At 45.7% G+C, this 19,955-nt stretch overlaps 1 protein-coding gene across 2 annotated transcripts in view; it reads left to right on the plus strand.

Annotated features, from left to right (window-relative positions):
• BCL2L14 (BCL2 like 14) overlaps positions 1-19,955 on the plus strand; it is a 46,183-nt gene that overhangs the window by 3,266 nt on the left and 22,962 nt on the right. Inside the window, exon 1 of one of the 2 annotated variants that reach the window (XM_007515836.2) lies at positions 16,362-16,502. The exons of the other annotated variant lie outside the window; for it this stretch is intronic. The gene's annotated coding sequence lies outside the window, so the exon portion shown is untranslated. Of the gene's footprint in view, positions 1-16,361; positions 16,503-19,955 lie in introns of those variants that run through there. 2 annotated transcript variants of the gene reach the window in all.

Here is a 19,955-nt window from a genome sequence, read left to right on the forward strand (position 1 = left end):
ATGAAGTAATATCAGTCTGAGACCCATCACTATACCAGATACAACACCCCCTAACCCCCACACCTACTGCCCCTGCCCCTCCACACACACACACACACACACACACACACACACAGACCTTTGAACCTGCTTCCTGTGGGGACTGGGACTGTTCAAAGGTGTTGTCCTTAAAGGAGAAGTGAGCAGTGCTTCAGTGGAGAAGAAAACTGCTGAACAGAATGGCAGAGGGGGAGGGGGCAGAGAGCTAGTTCAGCGGGTAGAGAGCATACCCTGCCAAGCATGCACTCACGTTCTGACCCCCTAGCACCACATGGGAAGCTATGGCACTGGAGGGAAATCCTGCATGGTGGGGTCTCTCCCTTTCTCTCTGTCTCCCTCTCTGCTGATAAAGTGATGGGGAAAATGAATTCACGCATATTTGAGGCCCTGGGTTCCAGAAAAAAAAAAAATCAAAAAGGCAGCCAGACAGTTAGGGGGCCAGGTGGTGGTGCACCTGGTTGAGTGCACACATTGCCATGCCAAAGGTGGGGGAGGGCTCAAGCCCCTGATGATCACCTGCAAGGGGGGAACTTCTCTCCCTTTCTATCTCTCCTTCCCTCTCAATTTCTCTCAGCCAAAATATATTATAAAAGGCAGGCGGGAGGAAGGGAGTTCTCTGGAAACCACATGGGTTCCTTTTACTTTCCCCTCTCACAGAGGGTGGGAGAGACAACTCTGCCCTTGGCAGGAGTTTGGGCCGAAGGGAACCTTTGTCTGTCCTTACATGGCATCATGGAGGAGTCAGCAGAACAGCAGGGCTGGTTGAGAAGTGCCCTTCGAGACAGGGGGAGAAATGCTTAGAATTTCCCAGGAGAAGCTTCTTCTTCTAGCATTTGCCCTTCTTCTGTAGCCAGTCAACGGCGTCAGGTTGAGCCTGATGTAAAGTTTCGAGACCTCCAGGAGAAGCTAAACTGGAATAACAGGTCTCTGGCCACAGTCGGACAAACAATGGCAACCTGCAGGAACTATTTGCATGTCAATGGAAGGGACATTTGCATCACTAAGTGGGTCAGAGTCCACAGAGTTGTACTCTGGGCCAGAGAAAAGGAAAGGAAGTTACAGGCCTTTGAAAGCCAGGACCTGAGGGCCTGACAGTGCCACAAAGTACAAAATGCAAGGACCAGCGCAAGGATCCAGGTTCAAGCCGCTGGCTCCCCACCTGCAGGGAGGGGTCTTCACAAGTGGTAAAGCAGGTCTGCAGGAGTCTTATCTTTCTCTCTCCCTCTCTATCTCCCCGTACGCTCTCAATTTCTCTCTGTCCTATCCAATAAAATGAGAAAAAAAAATGGCCACCAGGAGCAGTGGTTTCATAGTGCTGGCACCACCAAGCCCCAGCAATAACTATGGAGGAAAAAAAAAAAATAGCTGAGGCCTCACAAAAGCTTCCAGAAGTCATCTCTCCTGGCCATTTCAAAGGATTCCAGCTTCACTCTCATTTAGGTAGTAGAGGGTTAACTCCAACAGTGGCAAAGAAGACACCCTGGCTCAGGGCTGAGAGCTGATGGTACATTTCCAACACTTCCAGTTTCCATATTCTTGGGTCTTGTTTTCACCATGCCACCCTATTTCTCTATCCTTCATTCTCGTGTGCTGTTTTTGCTTCTGTTTTTATATATTTATTTATTTATTTTCCCTTTTGTTGCCCTTGTTGTTTAACATTGTTGTGGTTATGGATGTCGTTGTTGGATAGGACAGAGAGAAATGGAGAGAGGAGGGGAAGACAGAGAGGGGGAGAGAAATATAGACACCTGCAGACCTGCTTCACCCACTTGTGAAGCAACTTCCCTGCAGGTGGGGAGCTGGGGGCTTGAACCAGGATCTTTACACCGGTCCTTGTGCTTTGCGCCACGTGCGCTTAACCCACTGCGCCAATGCCCGACTCCCTCTCGTGTGCTGTTTTTTATGGTGTGTCCAACCACGCAGAACACCAAGCAGCAGCATCTCCAAAGTAGTGAACCCCAGTCATGGGACAGAGGAAACACAAAACAGGAGATAAGTGTTGGTCACGATGTGGAGAAAGAGGGACTCTGGTATTGCACAGATGAGAATGCAAGCTGGTGAAAACCACTACGGAAAAGAAGATGGAGAGTCCTCAGACAAATACAAACGGAAACACTTTATGATCCAGCAATACCCTGCATGGGCACTTATCCAGAAGACATGAAACACTAATTCAAAGGGACATATGCACCCCTATGTCCACAGCTGCACTATTCACAATAACCAAAGGTGGAAACAACCTAAATTCCCATAACAGGTAACTGGCTAAAGAAATTATGGGATACACACACACACACACACACACACACACACACACACACACATATATATACTCTGTAATCAATAAAGATGATATTGTTCTCTTCAGGACCAAATCATGAAACTGGAGGAGATTATAATTACTGAAATAAGAGATGAAAGACAATGACCAGATGGTTTCACTGATGCTGGAATTTAGACTTGGGGAAAAAGAAGTAGACAGTCCATCTCTAAAACCTTGGGAGAACTATGGTTAGAACTTTGGTGGTACAGGCAGTAAGGAACTGTACCCCTATTATCTTGTAAACCACTATTAAGGCACAAATAATAATAATAATTCAAAACAAAAGAAATCAGAAGCAGACAAATGTGATGAAAGAACATGAAGAAGCTCATTTTTCTAGCTTTTGCCCTTCTTCTGTAGCCAGTCAACAGCGTTAGGTTGAGCCGGATGCAAAGTTTCAAGACCTCCTTTGAATCTGGAGAGGTGGCAGTCATTGACTATGTGGGTCATAGTCTGTCTGTAGCCGCAGGGGCAATTCGGGTCATCCCTGGCTCCCCAGCGATGGAACATACGGCCATGGCCCGTTCGATAGCGATTGAGGAGGGCCCAATCATAAAGTGCTAGGTCAAAGCCGGGTTGACGCTTGCAGGGGTCTGTGAGGAGGTGTTTGTTCTTTACCTCAGCTGACTGCCAACTCTGTTTCCAAGAGACTGGAACAGAGAAGTTCAGTGTAGGCATAGGGGACCAGATTGGGTGACGAGACGTCAAGTGTTGGACAGGGTGGGCGAAGATATCCGCGTATATTGGCAGGTCCGGTCGAGCGTAGACGTGGGAAATGAATTTAGATGATGCCGCATCCCGACGAAGAAGCGCATTATAAAACAGCTGTAGGATCTTCTATATGGGGACCAAGCGCAAGGACCCAGGTTCAGGGCCAGGTGGTAACACACCAGGTTAAGCACACATGGCATGAAGCAGAAGGACTGGTGTAAGGATCCCAGTTTGAGCCCCCAGCTCCCTACCTGCTGGGGGGGGGGGTCACTTCACAGGTGGTGAAGCAGGTCTGTCTTTCTCTCCCCCCATCTTCCCCTCCTGTCTCCATCTCTCTCTGTCCTATCCAACAACAGCAAAAACGTCAATAACAAAACAAAAAAAGTATAAGGGCAACAAAAATAGGGAAAAAATGGCCTCCAGGAGCAGTGAATTCGCAGTGCAGTCAACCAAGCAATAACCCTGGAGGCAAAAAATAAGCTAACAAATAAATAAATAAATCATCTCTGTAGCACCAGAGGGGACTCCATTGGTCAGGCAAGCAAACTTTATTCCAGGAGAGAGGGATTGTGTAAAGACAGGAATTTTATTCAGTGCCCAGTCCTCTCTCCCTCTTTCCCTGGCCCAAACACCACCTTGAAGGAACTTCTCATGGGTCTGTTTAAATGACCTAACTCTCCTATGGGACCTCTGGTCCCCAGGTGCTCTGACATTGTCTAAAGCCCCTCCCATGTCTATCCCATAATAATTATTTCCTCTTCAGGTGCTTCTCCGTCCCCTCTTCCTGCTCTGTGCCAAAACCAAAGACCAAAGGTCCCCCAAGTCTCGGGGCCGTCCCAGTGGGTACAGTGGGTGCCACAAGATGTTCATATGACCAGAATCAGGTCCCCAGGGTGCTTAAGGTTTCCCTAATATCACCACAGGTGGCTGTGTTCCCTGGTTTTATCTAACTCCCTTGGGACTCGATTATTTCCCCATCTATAAAATGAGCATAGAGGAGTCCCACCTCAGAGCCCAGTTAGTAGCTGGTACAGGCTCTGGAAAAATCTGACATTGTCAGATGCCTCTCTGGGCCCTGTGGCCATGAAGAGCCGCTTCCTTGTGCTCTAAGAGGTACCATCTGACGAGGTCCAGACTTGTGTCTTAAAGATGGAGGAGTCTGCAAACAGCTAAATGTTGATTCTCTATAGCATAGCATCAGTGACTTTTTATGTATTTATTTTTTAAATATTTATTTATTCCTTTCTGTTGCCCTTGTTGTTATATTGTTGTAGTTATCACTATTATTGATGTCGTCGTTGTTGGATAGGACAGAGAGATATGGAGAGAGGAGGGGGAAAGAAACCACAATTTGGGAGTTGTATGTGAAACCAAGCCAACCCCAAAGTGTGAAGATTATGTCACATTAGGGAGTCGGGCAGTAGCTCAGTGGGTTAAGCACAGGTGGCGCAAAGCGCAAGCACCCAACATAAGGATCCCGATTCAAGCCCCCAGCTCCCCACCTGCAGGGGAGTCGCTTCACAGGTGGTGAAGCAAGTCAGCAGGTGTCTATCTTTCTCTCCCCTTCTCTATCTTCTCCTCCTCTCTCCATTTCTCTCTGTCCTATCCAACAACGTCGAAATCAATATCAACAACAATAATAACTACAATAAAACAACAAGGGCAACAAAAGGGAATAAACATTAAAAAAGAAATAAAAAGAAAGAAGGAAGGAAGGAAGGAAGGAAGGAAGGAAGGAAGGAAGGAAGGAAGGAAGGAAGGAAGAAAGGGAGAAAGAAAATCAAACTGGCCTGAGGTCTGTGGTGTCAAAGGTGTGACAACCCTTCCTGGGGAGAAACCACAGTGTTACATTCTGCTGGCTTTGGTTGGAGCAAAACAGAACTTTCCAAATATGATGGCACTGTCCAGATCCTTGGCTGGACAGAACTAGGCAGTGGAGTCTGCATCATGGAGCCCACCCTCACTTCTGGTCACCTGTGTCATTACCATAGCATGATCTAGAAGATGACCTTTCCACCATTTTTTTCTTATTTTTTAAAATATTTATTTATTTATTTATTCCCTTTTTGTTGCCCTTATTGTTTTTATTGTTGTAGTTATTATTGTTGTTATTGATGTCATTGTTGTTGGATAGGACAGAGAGAAATGGAAAGAGGAGGGGAAGGCCGGGGGAGGGGGAGAGAAAGATAGACACCTGCAGACCTGCTTCACCGCCTGTGAAGCGACTCCCCTGCAGGTGGGGAGCCGGGGGCTCAAACTGGGATGCTTACACTGGTCCTTGCACTTTGTGCCACCTGCGATTAACCTGCTGTACTACCGCCCAACTCCCTTTTTCTTATTTACTAATAATTAATTAATTAACCAAAGCACTGCACAGCTCTGGCATATGGTGATGTGGGGGGAATGAACCTGGGACCTTGGAGGCTCAGACATAGAAGTTTATTTGTATAACCATTATGCTATCTCCCTCTTCCCTCCACCATTTTCTTACACATGATATAGGGTTGCTGTGAATTAACTGTGTTGTGTTAACTGTGTTGTGCTATCCCCCACAACCTCCTCCAGAAACATATGTAACCACCCAAGAGTGAATCAGGAAATTACAGAAAATCTAGATAGATTACTAGTTTAAAAAAAACATTATTATTATTATTAATTATTTTGAATCTGTACTCAAAGTTCCAGATAAAGAAAAGGACGAGATGCCATGCATGATTCAATGATGAGTCCTATCAAACATCTAGAAAGCAGATACCTTGCCATAAACTTGGGTGCCTTTGTGGGGGCAGCTTCTAGGAGACAGTCACTGCTTCATCCAAGAGGTGACAGTCAGGAGCTGTGGACTGAGACTAGGAATGGGGTCTTGGTGCCAACTCGGATGCCATGAGCTTCAAGAGGTGGTGAAGGCATTTTTACAGGGCAATTTAGGCAAACATCCTGAAGTTGAGCCTTTTGTCCTTAGAAAGAAAAAAGAGAGAGAGAGAAAGGAGAGAGAGAAAAGAAAGAAAGAAAAAAAAAAGGAAAATCCCTAAAGATCCTGCCTCTAGGAGACTTAATAAATAAATTCAGTGAGACTGCAAAATATAACATCAACATGCATAGGTCAGCTGTCTATCTAAGCACTAACAGTAGTCTCATCATAAATGAAATTAAGGAGCAATCTTACTTGCATCAGCATCAAAAATAATAAATATTCACTATAAATAGTAAATAAATAAATTTAAACAATACCCACTAATTAATAACTTTGACCAAAAACTAAAAATAAAATACTTAGAAATACGTTTAACTAAAAAGGCAAAGATCTACCTACTAAAAACTATAAACACTGATAAGGGGCGGGACGGTAGCACAGCGAGTTATGCATAGGTGGCATGAAGCGCAAGGACTGGTGTAAGGATCCCAGTTCCAGCCCCCGGCTCCCCACCTGCAGGGCGGGTCACTTCACAGGCAGTGAAGCAGGTCTGCAGGTGTCTATCTTTCTCTCCCCCTCTATCTTCCCCTCCTCTCTCCATTTCTCTCTGTCCTATCCAACAACAATGACAGCAATAATAACAATAATAATAACAACAACAATAACGATAAACAGCAAGGGCAACAAAAGGGAAAAAATAGCCTCCAGGAGCAGTGGATTAGTAGTGCAGGCACCGAGTCCCAGCGATAACCCTGGAGGTAAAAACTTAACTAAAAAATAAACACAGATAAAAGATACTGAAAAATAAGCAAGTGGAAGATCATCCATATTCACAGATTGAAAAGATTAATATTATTAAAGTGTCTCTGTTGCCCAAAGCCATGTGTGGACTCAATGCAATCCCTATCAAAGTTCCTATGAATTCTCCCACAGACATAGACTAAACTATCCTGAAGTCCCTATGGAGCCACAGAAGACCCCCAAATAGCCCAAACAGTTTTGAGAAAGAACAAACCCAGAAGTCACATTTTTCTGATTTCAAACTACATTACAAAGTTGTAGCACTCAATGCAGCTTGGTACTGGCACAGAAGCACACACACAGATCAATGTAAGCCGAGTAAAGAATCCAGAAATAAACGTACACATATACCTTGATTGACTTTTCACCAAGAATCCAAGAATATGAATATAGGGATAGTCTCTTTCCCAATAAACAGTGTTGAGGAAACAGGATATTTATGTAAAGAATAAAAAGACTGACATTGAATCCTTAACCCACACACAAAAAAATTAACTCCTACATAAAAACATAACACACACCAACCCTTGACATGGCTCCATCTTTACAATTTGGGGAAGGGGATATGAATGACTCCAAAGGCATAAGTGAGACTACATAACACTATTCTTTTTCTAGGGGCCAGGTTGTGGCACACCTGGTTGAGCACATGTTACAATGTGCAAGGACCCAAGTTTGAGCCCCCAGTCTCCACCTGCAGGAAGAAAGCTTTGCAAGTGGTAAAACAGGGTTGCAGGTGTCTCTCTCTCTCGCTCTTTCCCTCACTATCTCCCCCCCAGCCTCTCGACTTCTGTCTCTGTCCAATAAGATAATAATAAAAAATAATAAAATTAATATTGGGAGGTGTTGTAGAGCCAGATGTTGTAGTGCACGGGCCGCAGAGAAGAGAGAGAGAGGGTCCGGAGCGAAGAGGAAACACAAATCTTTATTCGCGCTGGCACCTCAGAGTTGGGTGTTAGAGAAGCAGGTTGGGCCACGTGGAGGTAGAGAAAATGGCCGCCTCACGCAGTAACCTTTCCTGCGTCTGAACACCAGAGTGGAGCGCCAGCAAGAGAACGAGGTGGGGAAAACGAAGGGTTTTTATAGGAGTAGCTTTCGCAAGAATGGGAAGGGGGAGGAGTAACCATAGCACTCCAGGATAGGATGATAACTCTCGTGAGAATGGGAGGGGGGAGGAGTAACCAGAGCACTCCAGATATCGCGGGGATATAGACAATGTCCTGAGGGCACAACATGGCTGAACAGGCACTCCAAGAATGTCCCAACTCTCCAGGGAACTAGCAGTAGCCTGAGGGGACAACATGGCAGATGTGACTGCATTGGCACAATTTCCCAACAGGGAGGGGCGGGCGGTAGAGCAGAGGGTTAAGCGCACATGCCACAAAGCCCAAAGACTGTCGTTAAGATCCCAGTTCAAGCCCCCGGCTCCCCACCTGCAATGGGGTCACTTCACAAGTGGTGAAGCAGGTCTGCAGGTGTCTATCTTTCTCTCCTCCCCTCTATTTTCCCCTCCCCTCTCGATTTCTCTCTGTCCTATCCAACAACAATGACAGTAATAACAATAATAATATATAAATAACAACAACAATGATAAAAAAAACAAGGGCAACAAAAGGGAAAAAATAGCCTCCAGGACCAGTGGATTTGTAGTGCAGGCACCGAGTCCCAGCATTAACCCTAGAGGTAAAATAATAATGATAATAATAATAATAATTTCTACATAGCAGAGGAAACCATCAGCAAGAGGCCAAGGTCATTTACAGAATGGGAAAAAGTATTTGCAAACTACACCTTTGCTATGATATCCAAAACAATGAACTCATACAACTCAAGCAAGAAAACAAACAACCCAATTTAAACAATGGGGAGGGTGCCTGGCCTTACACGTTCTCCCATACAAATGGCCAGCAGGACCATGAGAAGGTGGTGAGGTGAGCATCACTAATCATCAGTGATTTAAATGGAAGCCACACAGAGCTGTAGCCTCAAACCTATTAAGATATCTACTACCAAGAAGGCAATAAACAAGTGCTGGCTGCACTATGAAGAAAAGGGAGGCTTGTGCCCTGCTGCTAGGAATGGGAGATGACTCAGCTGCTATGGAAGCCACTTGGGAAGTTCCTCCAGAAATTGAAGATGATATAATCCAATCCAACCGTCCCACTCCTGGTTACCTATCCAAACAAAAATGAAATCACTAACTACCTTGAAGAAATACTGATCTACTGTGCGTGTGTGTGTGTGTGTGTGTGTGTGTGTGTGTGTGTGTGTGTGTGTGTGTGTGTACACCCAGGGCCTGAGATGTGCAAGGCATGTACTCTGCCTCTGAGCTCCATCTTCAACACTGAACAGGGAGCTGTTTTCTCATGGTCATTCCTGCCTCATCCACAAGAGTCACGAGATGGAGGCAACTTGTCAACAGATGAATTGTTTCAAAAAGCAGAATAATTCCACCCTTGGAAAAGAAGGAAGGGAATTCTAAATCAGTGATGGGATACATATATAAAAACACACACACATATATATATATATATATATATGTCCAATGGCACATTACTTGGATATTTAAAGAAAGATGACATTGTGCTTTTCAGAACAAAGTGAGTGGAACTGGAGGTGATTATACTAAGTGAAATAAATGAGACTGATACGAAGAATATAGATACTGAAACAAATAAACTTGCAAAAAAATAATGATGACGATTAAAATCAAACTGACTGGGAGTTGGGCAATAGCTCAGCGGGTTAAGCACACGTGGCACCAAGCATAAGGACCTGCGTTAAGTATCCTGGTTCGAGCCCCCCGATCCCCACCTGCAGGGAAGTCGCTTCACAGACAGTGAAGCAGGTCTGTAGGTGTCTGTCTTTCTCTCCCCCTCTCTGTCTTCCCCTTCTCTCTCCATTTTTCTCTGTCCTATCCAACAACGACAACATTAAGATCATTAAGATCAACAATAATAACTACGACAACTAAAAAACAACCAAGGTCAACAACAAAGAAAATAAATTTTAAAAATATAAAACATTTAAAAAAATCAAACTGGCTCTTAGACTCTGTAAAAAATTATGGTAGTTAGGAGTCGGTGGTAGTGCAGTGGGTTAAGCGCACATGGCACAAAGCACAAGGACCATTATAAAGATCTTGGTTCAGCCCTGGGCTCCCCACCTGCTGGGGGCTTGCTTCACAAGCGGTGAAGCAGGTCTCCAGGTGACTGTCTTTCTCTCCTCCTCTTTGTCTTCCCCTCCTCTCTCTATTTCTCTCTGTCCTATTTAGCAACAATAACACCAGTGACAACAGTAATAATGTCGAAAACAACAAGGGAAACAAAATGGGGAAAATGGCCTCCAGGAGCAGTGGATTTGTAGTGCAGGCACCGAGCCCCAGCATTAACACTGGAGGCAAATAAAAACGATGGTAGTTACCTAAGGGGAGTTGGTAAGGAGGGAGAGATAAAGGATTTTCTTCTGTCTTTCTATAGATTTTTTTTTTAACCATACCACTACTCAGCTCTGGCTTATGGTGGTGCTGGAGATCAAACCCAGGAACTCAGAACTCAGAACTCAGACATGAAAACTGTTTGCATAATCATTATGTTGTCTTCTCAGCCTGATATGTGATGTGGTAAGGAACTTTGGTGGTGAGTGCACTAAAGTGTGTGTGTGTGTGTGTGTGTGTGTGTGTAACTATACTTCTGATATTACAGTATTGTAAACCAATATTAAATCAATTTAAAAATAGAAAAATATGGCATATATATATATATATATATATATATATATATATATATATATATATATATATATATATTATTGCCACCAAGGGTTATCACTAGGGTTTAGTACCTACACAATAAAGCTACTGCTCCTGGTAGCCATTTTTCTTTTTCTTTTTTTTTTAATTGATAGGACAGAGAAATTGAGAGAGGAGGGGGAGATAAGTTGCATTGCACTAAGTGAAATGAGACAGATAAAGGCAAATGTAGTGTGATTTCATTTAATCTTAAAAATAACTCTAGGGGTCAGGTGGTAGCTCATCTGGTTGAGTGCACATGTTATAATGCTCAAGGACCCAGGTTCAAGCCCCCTGGTCATCACCTGTAGTGGGAAAGCTTTTTTTTAACCTCCAGGGTTATCGCTGGGACTCAATGCCTGCACTACAAATCCGCTGCTCCTGGAAGCCATTTTTCCCATTTTCTGTTGCCCTTGTTGTTATAGCTGTTGTTGAATAGGACAGAGAGAAATCGAGAGAAAGGGGAAGCTAGAAAGGGGGAAAGATAGACACCTGCAGACTTGCTTTACTGCCTGTGAAGTAACCCCCCCCCCCCACAGGTGGGGAACCAGGGGCTTGAACCAGGATCCTTACACTGGTCCTTGGGCTTGGTGCCATGTGCACTTAACCTGCTGCACTACCGTCCAACCCCCTGAGGGAAAGTTTCACAAGTGATGAAGCAGGGCTTTAGGTGTCTCTCTGTCTCTCTCCCTCTCTATCTCCCCTACTCTCTCAATTTCTATCTCTAGCCAATAAATAAGTACTCTAACACAGCTCTACCCTGTGATGTTATTTATAAGAGTAAGCACCTGAAATGAAACTAAACATTTAAAACTTGTCTGGGGGCTAGGGAAACACATCCTGGTTATGCAAATAAATTTCGAGCCTGGTCCTGGATTAGAGGAAACTGAGATGTCTTTCCCATTCTCTCTCTCTCTTTCTACCTAACAAATTCACAAAATTCAAACTCATATAAACAGAGCATACAATTAACATTGCCAAGAACATTGGAAGAAGAGATAGAGAAAGGCTGGTAAAGAGATACAAACTTTTAGACATAGACAAATAACTTTCGCAGGAGACAGCTTAACTGGTAGAGAGCAGGCTTTGCATGCCTGAGGCTCCTGGTTTGGTCCCCAGCATCGTATGTCCCAAAGGAGTGCTCTTGCTTCTCAACCCCTCTACTCTACTTACTCCCCCCCCCCACCGCCGACTGTCTCTCATGTGAAGCTCTATCTCACATGAAATAAAAAGTCTTCTAAATAGATAAATAGCTTCTGAGGATCTAATGTTTAACATGGCAGAAATGGTTGGTAATAGTGTTATATTACCTAAATGTATTAAGAAAGTAGAACTTGTGTTCTCATAAAGAAAAAGAAAGGAGGGAGGGAGGGAAGGAAGGGAAGAAGGGAGAGAGGAATGAAGGGAGAATCTATGTAAGCTGAATGATATTCATTAACCCACAGAAAGTCACCTGTAGTACTGCTCTGGTGCTCACAAAGCTTCCCCTCTGCAAGTGGCGATGGGGGCTTGAACAGGGGTCCTTATGCATGATAGCCTGTGCACTCTATTGCCTACATCTCAGGACACTTTTTTTCCTGCCTCCAGGATTATTGCTGGGGCTCAGTGCCTGCACTATGAATCCACTTATCCTGGAGGCTATTTTTTCCCTTTTGTTGCCCTTGTTGTTTATTGTTGTTGTTATTACTGTTATTGCTTTCATTGTTGTTGGATAGGACAGAGAAATGGAAAGAGGAGGAGAAGACAGAGAGGGGGAGAAAAAGAGAAGACACCTACAGACCTGCTTCACTGCCTGTTCTTCTAGCGTTTGCCCTTCTTCTGTAGCCAGTCAACAGCGTCAGGTTGAGCCTGATGTAAAGTTTCGAGACCTCCTTTGAATCTGGAGAGGTGAAGCAACCCCACACACATAGGTGGGGATCTGGGGGCTCGAATCAGGATCCTTGAGGACACTCTTTAACCCAAGTGGCTGAGCTGGGGTGGCAGGCTCTGCACCGTTCACAAGGGTCCTTGATAACAACTGCTTTGTTCTCAGCTGTTCCTGGAAACCATTTATATGTCATCTCTGGTCACATTTCACTGAGTTGCATCTATGAGACTAGGATTAAGATCAGAATTCTAGTCCCAAAGTCACAAGATGGCGCTTTCAAAAGCTACTCCTCTGACCTTCTAAGTCTCATGTGTTTTCTTAAACAAGATGTCAAAAGACCCAAATTTCCCAAAGCACAAGCTGTGTATCCACACATTCAAACACTGGGGGGATTCCCTGTCATATAATCCCATCAGTCATTTCAGTAAATTCCAGAAGCAAATATTAAGGCAAACTGAAAATAGAACAATTTCAAAATTTGTCAGACTTTCAAGCCAAGGAGGTGACTCAGCAGTAGAACACTCTGGTCCAATGCCTGTCTCCTTCATACAGGTCTCTCTCATCCTCTTTGTCCCATAAATATGTACTGGGCTGGGGAGCTAGCATACTGGTTCTGCAAAAGACTCTCATGCCTGAGGCTCTGAGGTCCCAGGTTCAATCTCCAGGACCCACCAAAAGCCAGACCTAAGCAGGGCTCTGTTTATTTTTTTCTCTGTATCTTTCTCACTAAAATAAAAGTAAATATTAAAAATATATAGGGAGTGGTGGAAGTACATTTATTTAAAAAAAAAATATGGGGAGTTAGGCGGTAGCGTAGTGGGTTAACTGCACATGGCACAAATACAAGGACCGGCGTAAGGATCCCAGTTCAAGCCCCCAGCTCCCTACCTGTAGGGGAGTCGCTTCACAAGTGGTCTGCAGGTGTCTATCTCTCTCCCCTCTCTGTCTTCTCTTCCTCTCTCCATTTCTCTCTGTCCTATCCAACAATGATGAGATCAATAACAACAGCAATAATAACTACAACAATAAAACAACAAGGGCAACAAAAGGAAATAAATAAATATATAATTTTAAGTATTAATAAAAAACAAACATATACATCACTTTTAAAAAGTATTTTATTTTATTTTAATGAGAGAGATACTGAGAGAAAGACACAGAGCAGAGAAACACCAGAGCAGCTCTGGTTTATGGTGGTGCTGGGGATTGAGCCTGGGATCTCAGAGCCTCAGGCGTGAGAGTCTTTTGCAGAACCATTATGCTATCTCTCCAGCCCCATACATCATTTTTCTAAAGTTACAAACATGAAAAAGAAATATACAGACCCAGTAACTCAGCCTTGGGAATCATGCATTAGAAGCAACATAAAACTATGGGCAGGGAGTCAGGCAGTAGCGCAACAGGTTAAGCACAGGTGGTGCAAAGCACAAGGACCAGAGTAAGGATCCAGGTTCGAGCCCCCAGCTCCCCACCTGCAGGGGAGTCGCTTCACAAGGGGTGAAGCAGGTCTGCAGGTGTCTATCTTTCTCTCCCCCACTGTCTTCCTCTCTTCTCTCCATTTCTCTCTGTTCTATCTAACAATGACGACATTAATAACAACAATAATAACTACAACAACAATAAAAAAAAATCTATGGGCAAAAATGACACAATTCTACCTTGTGACATTATTTATAAGAGCGGGCACCAGAAAATAAATAAAATATTTAAACTTGCCTGGGGGGGTGGGGAGACAGCATACTGGTTATATAAAAAGACTCATACCTGAGGCTCTAACATACCAAGTTAAATCCCTTGCAGTGCCATAAGCCAAAACTGAGCAGTACTCTGGTCCCTCTCTCCCTCCTCTCTCTCTCTCTCTCTTTCTCTCTCTCTCTCCCTCTCTCCCTCTCTCTCCTGTTCTATCCCTCCCTCTCAATTTCTCTCTGTTCTGCCAAATAAAATAAAGTTTAAAAAAAATAACCGAACTTCCAAGTACACAATGAACTAACTTGAGTGGAGACACCTGGAAGAAAAGTGGCAAAGCTTTCAGGCCTGTTACGGGAGGCTGCCCGCACTGTATTTACTTAGGGATCTATCTATCTGACTGAAATACACAAATCAACCTACCACCCACCGCCACCTCTGATGGGGGGAAAAAATACAAGGAGCCTTTCAGTTTCTCCAGATCTACTTCTGCTTCACTTATTCAGCCCACCAGCATTTCCCTCCTTGAGTGGGACCTGAATGTGACTTCCTGCCCCTTGAGGTCATGACCCTACAGAACAGGCCAGAATCCCTGCAACAGGATTCCAAACAGGCTTGGGGCATGTGGAAGAGTAAGTCCCCATCTCTCACCAGCAAGCAAAATCTCAGGATTCCAGATTTGTTTATTTTTTAAATTAAAACATGTCTCGGGAGTCAGGCAGTAACACAGTGGGTTAAGCACAGGTGGCACAAAGTGCAAGGACTGGCATAAGGACCCCCAGTTTGAGCCCCCGGCTCCCCACCTGCAGGGGAGTTGCTTCACAGGCGGTGAAGCAGGTCTGCAGGTGTCTATCTTTCTCTCCTCCTCTCTGTCTTCCCCTCCTCTCTCCATTTCTCTCTGCCCTATCCAACAACGACAACAACAATAACTACAACAGTAAAACAAAGGCAATAAAAGTGAATATTTAAAAAACATGTTTCATTTATTATTATTATTTTTTTAGTATTTCATTTTATTTATTCTTGGATAGAGGCAGGTAAATTGAGAGAAAAAGGGATGATAAGAAGAGAAAGATAGGTGGTCGGGCGGTGGTATACCTGGTTAATTGCACATAGTACTATGCACTAAGATCGGGATTTGTGCCCCTGGCTCCACACCTACAAGGGGGGTGCTTCACAAGCTGCCTGTCTGTCTGTCTCTCTCCGTCTCCCCCTCCCATCCCAATTTCTCTCTGTCTTATCCAATAAAATGGAAAAAAAATGGCCACCATGAGCAGTGAATTCATAGTGCAGGCACGGAACCCTAGCGATAACCCTGGAGGCAAAAAAAAAAGAAAGAAAGAAAATCATGTGTGTTTCCTTTCACACACACACACACACACACACACACACACACACACACACGGGAAATTCCAACCCCAAATTGTCACATGAGATAATCTTTTTCTTTTTTCTTTTAATTTCTTTATTGGGGGATTGATGTTTTATATTCCACGGTAAATACAATAGTTTGTACATGCATCACATTTCTCAGTTTTCCACAGAACAATACAACCCCCAGTAGGTCCTCTGTCATCCTTTTTTGGACCTGTATTCTCCCCCCCCCCCACCCCAGAGACTTTCACTTTGGTGCGATACACCAACTCCAGTTCAGGTTCGACTTGTGTTTTCTCTTCTGACCGTGTTTCTTTCTCTCCCTCTCTCTGTCTTACTCCTCTCTGTGTCTCATGGTGGTGTGCTAGGTATTGAACCTGGGACCTTGGACCCTCAGGCATGAGAGTCGTTTTGCATAAGCACCATGCTATCTCCCCAGTCCTCAAAGGAAGTCTTTAATTGGGGCTGGGGGGAGGGGTATGTTCCACTATAGCTGGGCCAGACTCCCTGCTTAAAGCCATGCACTGAATCTCTTGGCCTTAGTCTCCTCCTCTGTAAAACGGGGTTTCCAGCGCTGGCCCCCTCAGCATAGTTTGGAATAACCAAGTGCATAGCATCTGAGCCAGCCAGCAGGCATTCCCAGAACTGGGAGCATTGGTGAGGGGGCGGATAATAGTCAGGAAACCCCCTTACCAGCACTTCTTGGGTGCAGGGAGGGCCTAGATGGCAGATGCAGAACTTGTGTTAGAATCAGGTTACTGGGGAAAGGTCAGCCCCTCCCTCCATGAGCAGGCTGGCGGCCAGGCTCCATCAGGAAGTGACTGTCCCTCGCCTGGCCCTAAACCTGCGTGGCTGCCCAGGATAGAGGCTCCAGGCCCCACTCAATGAGAAGTTGAGATGGGGGGCTGACTAGCTCTGCCCCAGCTCTGCAGAGAGCACTCTGGCCAGGAAGGGCCTGGCTGGCTGACCTGCGGCTGAGTCACCTGCCAGAGACCAGGTAACCCTCAGGAGGCACTGCCAGCCTCCCTGCCAGCACCGGCCCTGGTCTGGCTCACGCGGACACTGGCCAGGTCTCCTGAAAAGCCCTTCCTGGGACAGCTGTCTGGGGACTCAAAGTGACAGCTAAGAATCTGGCTGACCTGGGGGGTAGGGGGAGGAATGTGGGTTTATTTTTCATTTTTCCTTTGCTACAGGAGCCGTGGGCTTGTGCTGTGTTGTGCTGTGTTGCATTGTGCTATATTGTGTTGCTTTCTGCGTTGTGTTGTGCAGTGTTGTGTTGTATGGTGGTAAGTTGTGTTGTGTGCTGTGCTGGGTTGTATGGTGTCACTGGACTATATGATGTGTTGTATTGTGCTTTGCTGAGCTGTGGTGTGTTGCTGTGCTATATTATGTTGCTGTGTTAGGTTGTGCAGGGTTTGTTGTTGTAAGGCATTGTGTGTTGCTGTGTTGTGTTGTGCTGAGCTGTATGATGCTGCTGGACTATGGTGTGTCCTGTTGGATTGTGCTGTACTGAGCTGTGTTGTGTTGCTATGCCATGTTGTGCTGTGGTGTTACGCTGTGCTGTGATGAGTTGTATTGTGTTGTGTTGTGTTGCTGTATTATGTTGTGCTGTGCTGTGTTGCTGCACTGTGTTCAACTAGAAGCAGACATTTGGCCCGACAGGCACACGTGTCACAGGTCTGTGATGCGGTGACTCATCAGTGGTGGAAACCCCTGGAGGTGATGCCTCCCCCGGAGCAGGGGCTATGGACGGGGGCACCAGGCTTGGGACCCTCTATGGGGGCCTGGGCACGAGCTCGACCCTGACTAGAGTGAAAGGGGGCCTCTAGGGAGCCTCCCTTCTCTGAGCCCTCTGCCCCCTGATCCCACCCATCCCCTGACCCCCAGTTCCATTCTGCCATTAGATCACCAGGACATTGTGCAAGCTTGTGTCTCTCCTTTTCTCCCTGAAACAGAAATGGAATCTCTGTGGTTAAGAAAGGAAAACTGAGCAGATCCCCCAGGCTTACACTTTGTGGGGTAGAGCTATCCTTCCCTGGGGGAGGCCACTGTCACATGCTTTGGACTCCGATGGGACAGAGATGGCACTGAGACAGGGCCGGGTGTCTATGCTGGCTGGAACAGGCCATTGGAGGCTGGATCCCAATGGACCTGCAGCCTGAACTCTCCTTTCCTGTCCCTGTGATGTATGAGGGTGACAGCATATGCCCACCACCCCCTTAGAGTATGTGCCATCTTCTCTGGAAATGCTGGGCAGAGCCATTGAAATAGCTTCCTTGGATAATGCACTGCTCTGCCATGTTCGAGCCCAGCCTCTATCAAGCTGAAGAAAGCATTAGTGCTGTGGCCTCTTTCACTTTCTCTGCCTCTCTGTCTCTATGTGTAAATAAATAGAGGGCCAGGCAGTGGCATACCTGATTAAGCACACATAGTACTAAACACAAGGACCATGCAAGGATCTAGGTTCGAGCCCCCAGCTCCCTACCTGCATGGGGGATGCTTAACAAGCAGTGAAGCAGGTCTGCAGATGTCTGTCTTTCTCTCTCCCTCTCTGTCTTCCCATCTCTCTCAATTTCTCTCTGTCCTAGTCAATGAAGGGGAAGAGGCCGTTAAGAGCAGTGGATTCATGGTGCCGGCACTGAGCTCCAGTGATAACCCTGGAGGCAAAATAAATAAATAATAAAATTAATTAAGTGAGGCATTGTTGACAGGGGATAGCTCACCTGGATAGGCACCTGCTTTGTCCTGAGAAGACTCAGATTCTAGCCCTGGGCACACCCCAATAGAGTTAGTTCAATATCACTGAGGGAAGCTTTGGTGCTATAGCTTGCCCCTCCCTCTCTTTCCCCTTCTCTTTCTTTCTCTTACTCCCCCTCTCTTTCCTTCTCTATCTCTCTCATTCCCCCTCTCTCATCCCTTCTATCTCTCTCATTCCCTCTCATTCCTTCTATCTCTCTCATTCCCTCTCATTCCTTCTATCTCTCTCATTCCCTCTCATTACTTCTCTCTCTCTCTCTTCCTGCCTAACAACAATCAATCTATCCATCAGATGCAGGGTGAAAGGAAGAATGGAGGGGAGGAAGGTACCAGGGAGGAAGGGAGGGGTGCTGCAGAGCTGGGTTCAGAATTGGGTTTAGGGGACTGGGTGGAGGTGAGTGTCTACACCCCAGCTACATTCAAGCCAGAGCTGGGAGTCTGCTTTCCTCTCTGGCTGAGCCTGGCTCCTGAAGACAGGCTGTAGGGGAAGGGGAGTGTATAGCATTCTGGGCAAAGCCTTGCCACGCCTGGCCAGCCTCAGTGAGTGATAAGGGGAGGGTGTGAGGGCACACAGAGCTCCCCTCCCTTCCACTCAGCCCCACCCACAAGGTAAACAGAAGCAGACTAGGGTGGAGCCCTCACTCCCAGGACTGGAGGGGACATTTCCCTTCAGCAGGCCTCAGAGATCAGAAGGGATCTGACCTAGGATCAACCGGCTCACAGCTGCCAGCTGGGGTGGAGTAGGGGAGTGAAGAGAGTACCTGACTTACAAGTATGAGGTTCTGAGTTCAATGCCCAGCTCTGCATGTGCCAGATAGGTAGGAGGGTAGATGGATGGATGGATGGATGGATGGATGGATGGATGGATGGACAGACACATACCTACATACCCCAGTCCCCACCTGCAAGAAAGGAAGCTTTCCACGTGGTGGAGCAGTGCTGGAGGTGTCTCCTTATCTCTGTCTCAGTCTCTCTCTCTCTCTTTCCTTCTCATAAAATAAAATAAAGCCACTTTAAACACTCAGAGCAGTGCAGGCATCTAGCTCCAGCAATTACCCTGGTGGCAGAATAAATCTATAAATAACATTTTTTAAAATATTTATTTATTTCCTTTTGTTGCCCTTGTTTTATTATTGTAGTTATTATTGATGTCATTGTTGTTGGATAGGACAGAGAGAAATGGAGAGAGGAGGGGACGACAGAGAGGGGGAGAGAAAGATAGACACCTGCAGACCTGCTTCACCGCTTGTGAAGTGACTCCCCTGCAGGTGGGGAGCCAGGGGCTTGAACTGGGATCCTTATGCCGGTCCTTACGCTTTGTGCCACCTGCACTTAACCCGATGCACTACCACCCGACTCCCATAAATAGCATTTTTTAAAGAAAGAAAACTTAACTCTAGGTTTAAGAATAGATACCTATCCCTAGCTAATAACCCTGATGGCAAAATAAATAAATAAATGAATAAATAAACAAATAATTTAAAGAAAACTTAGCTCTAGGTACTAGAATAGCTGTGCCTTAATCCGCAATGAGGATCTGTGAGGACACCCTACACTGGACACTCGCTGAGTGTTTTGTTGTACACCTCTTTGGGTTCTGGGGTGGGGATTAAACCTGGGCCCTTGTGCATGTGAGGGAGGGCTCTGGCACCACATTCGCCCCCGGCTGGATGGATGCATTCACAGGGTCTGG

The sequence above is a fragment of the Erinaceus europaeus genome, chromosome 7 (assembly GCF_950295315.1).
Source record: "Erinaceus europaeus chromosome 7, mEriEur2.1, whole genome shotgun sequence".
In the NCBI taxonomy this organism is placed as follows: Eukaryota; Metazoa; Chordata; class Mammalia; order Eulipotyphla; family Erinaceidae; genus Erinaceus; species Erinaceus europaeus.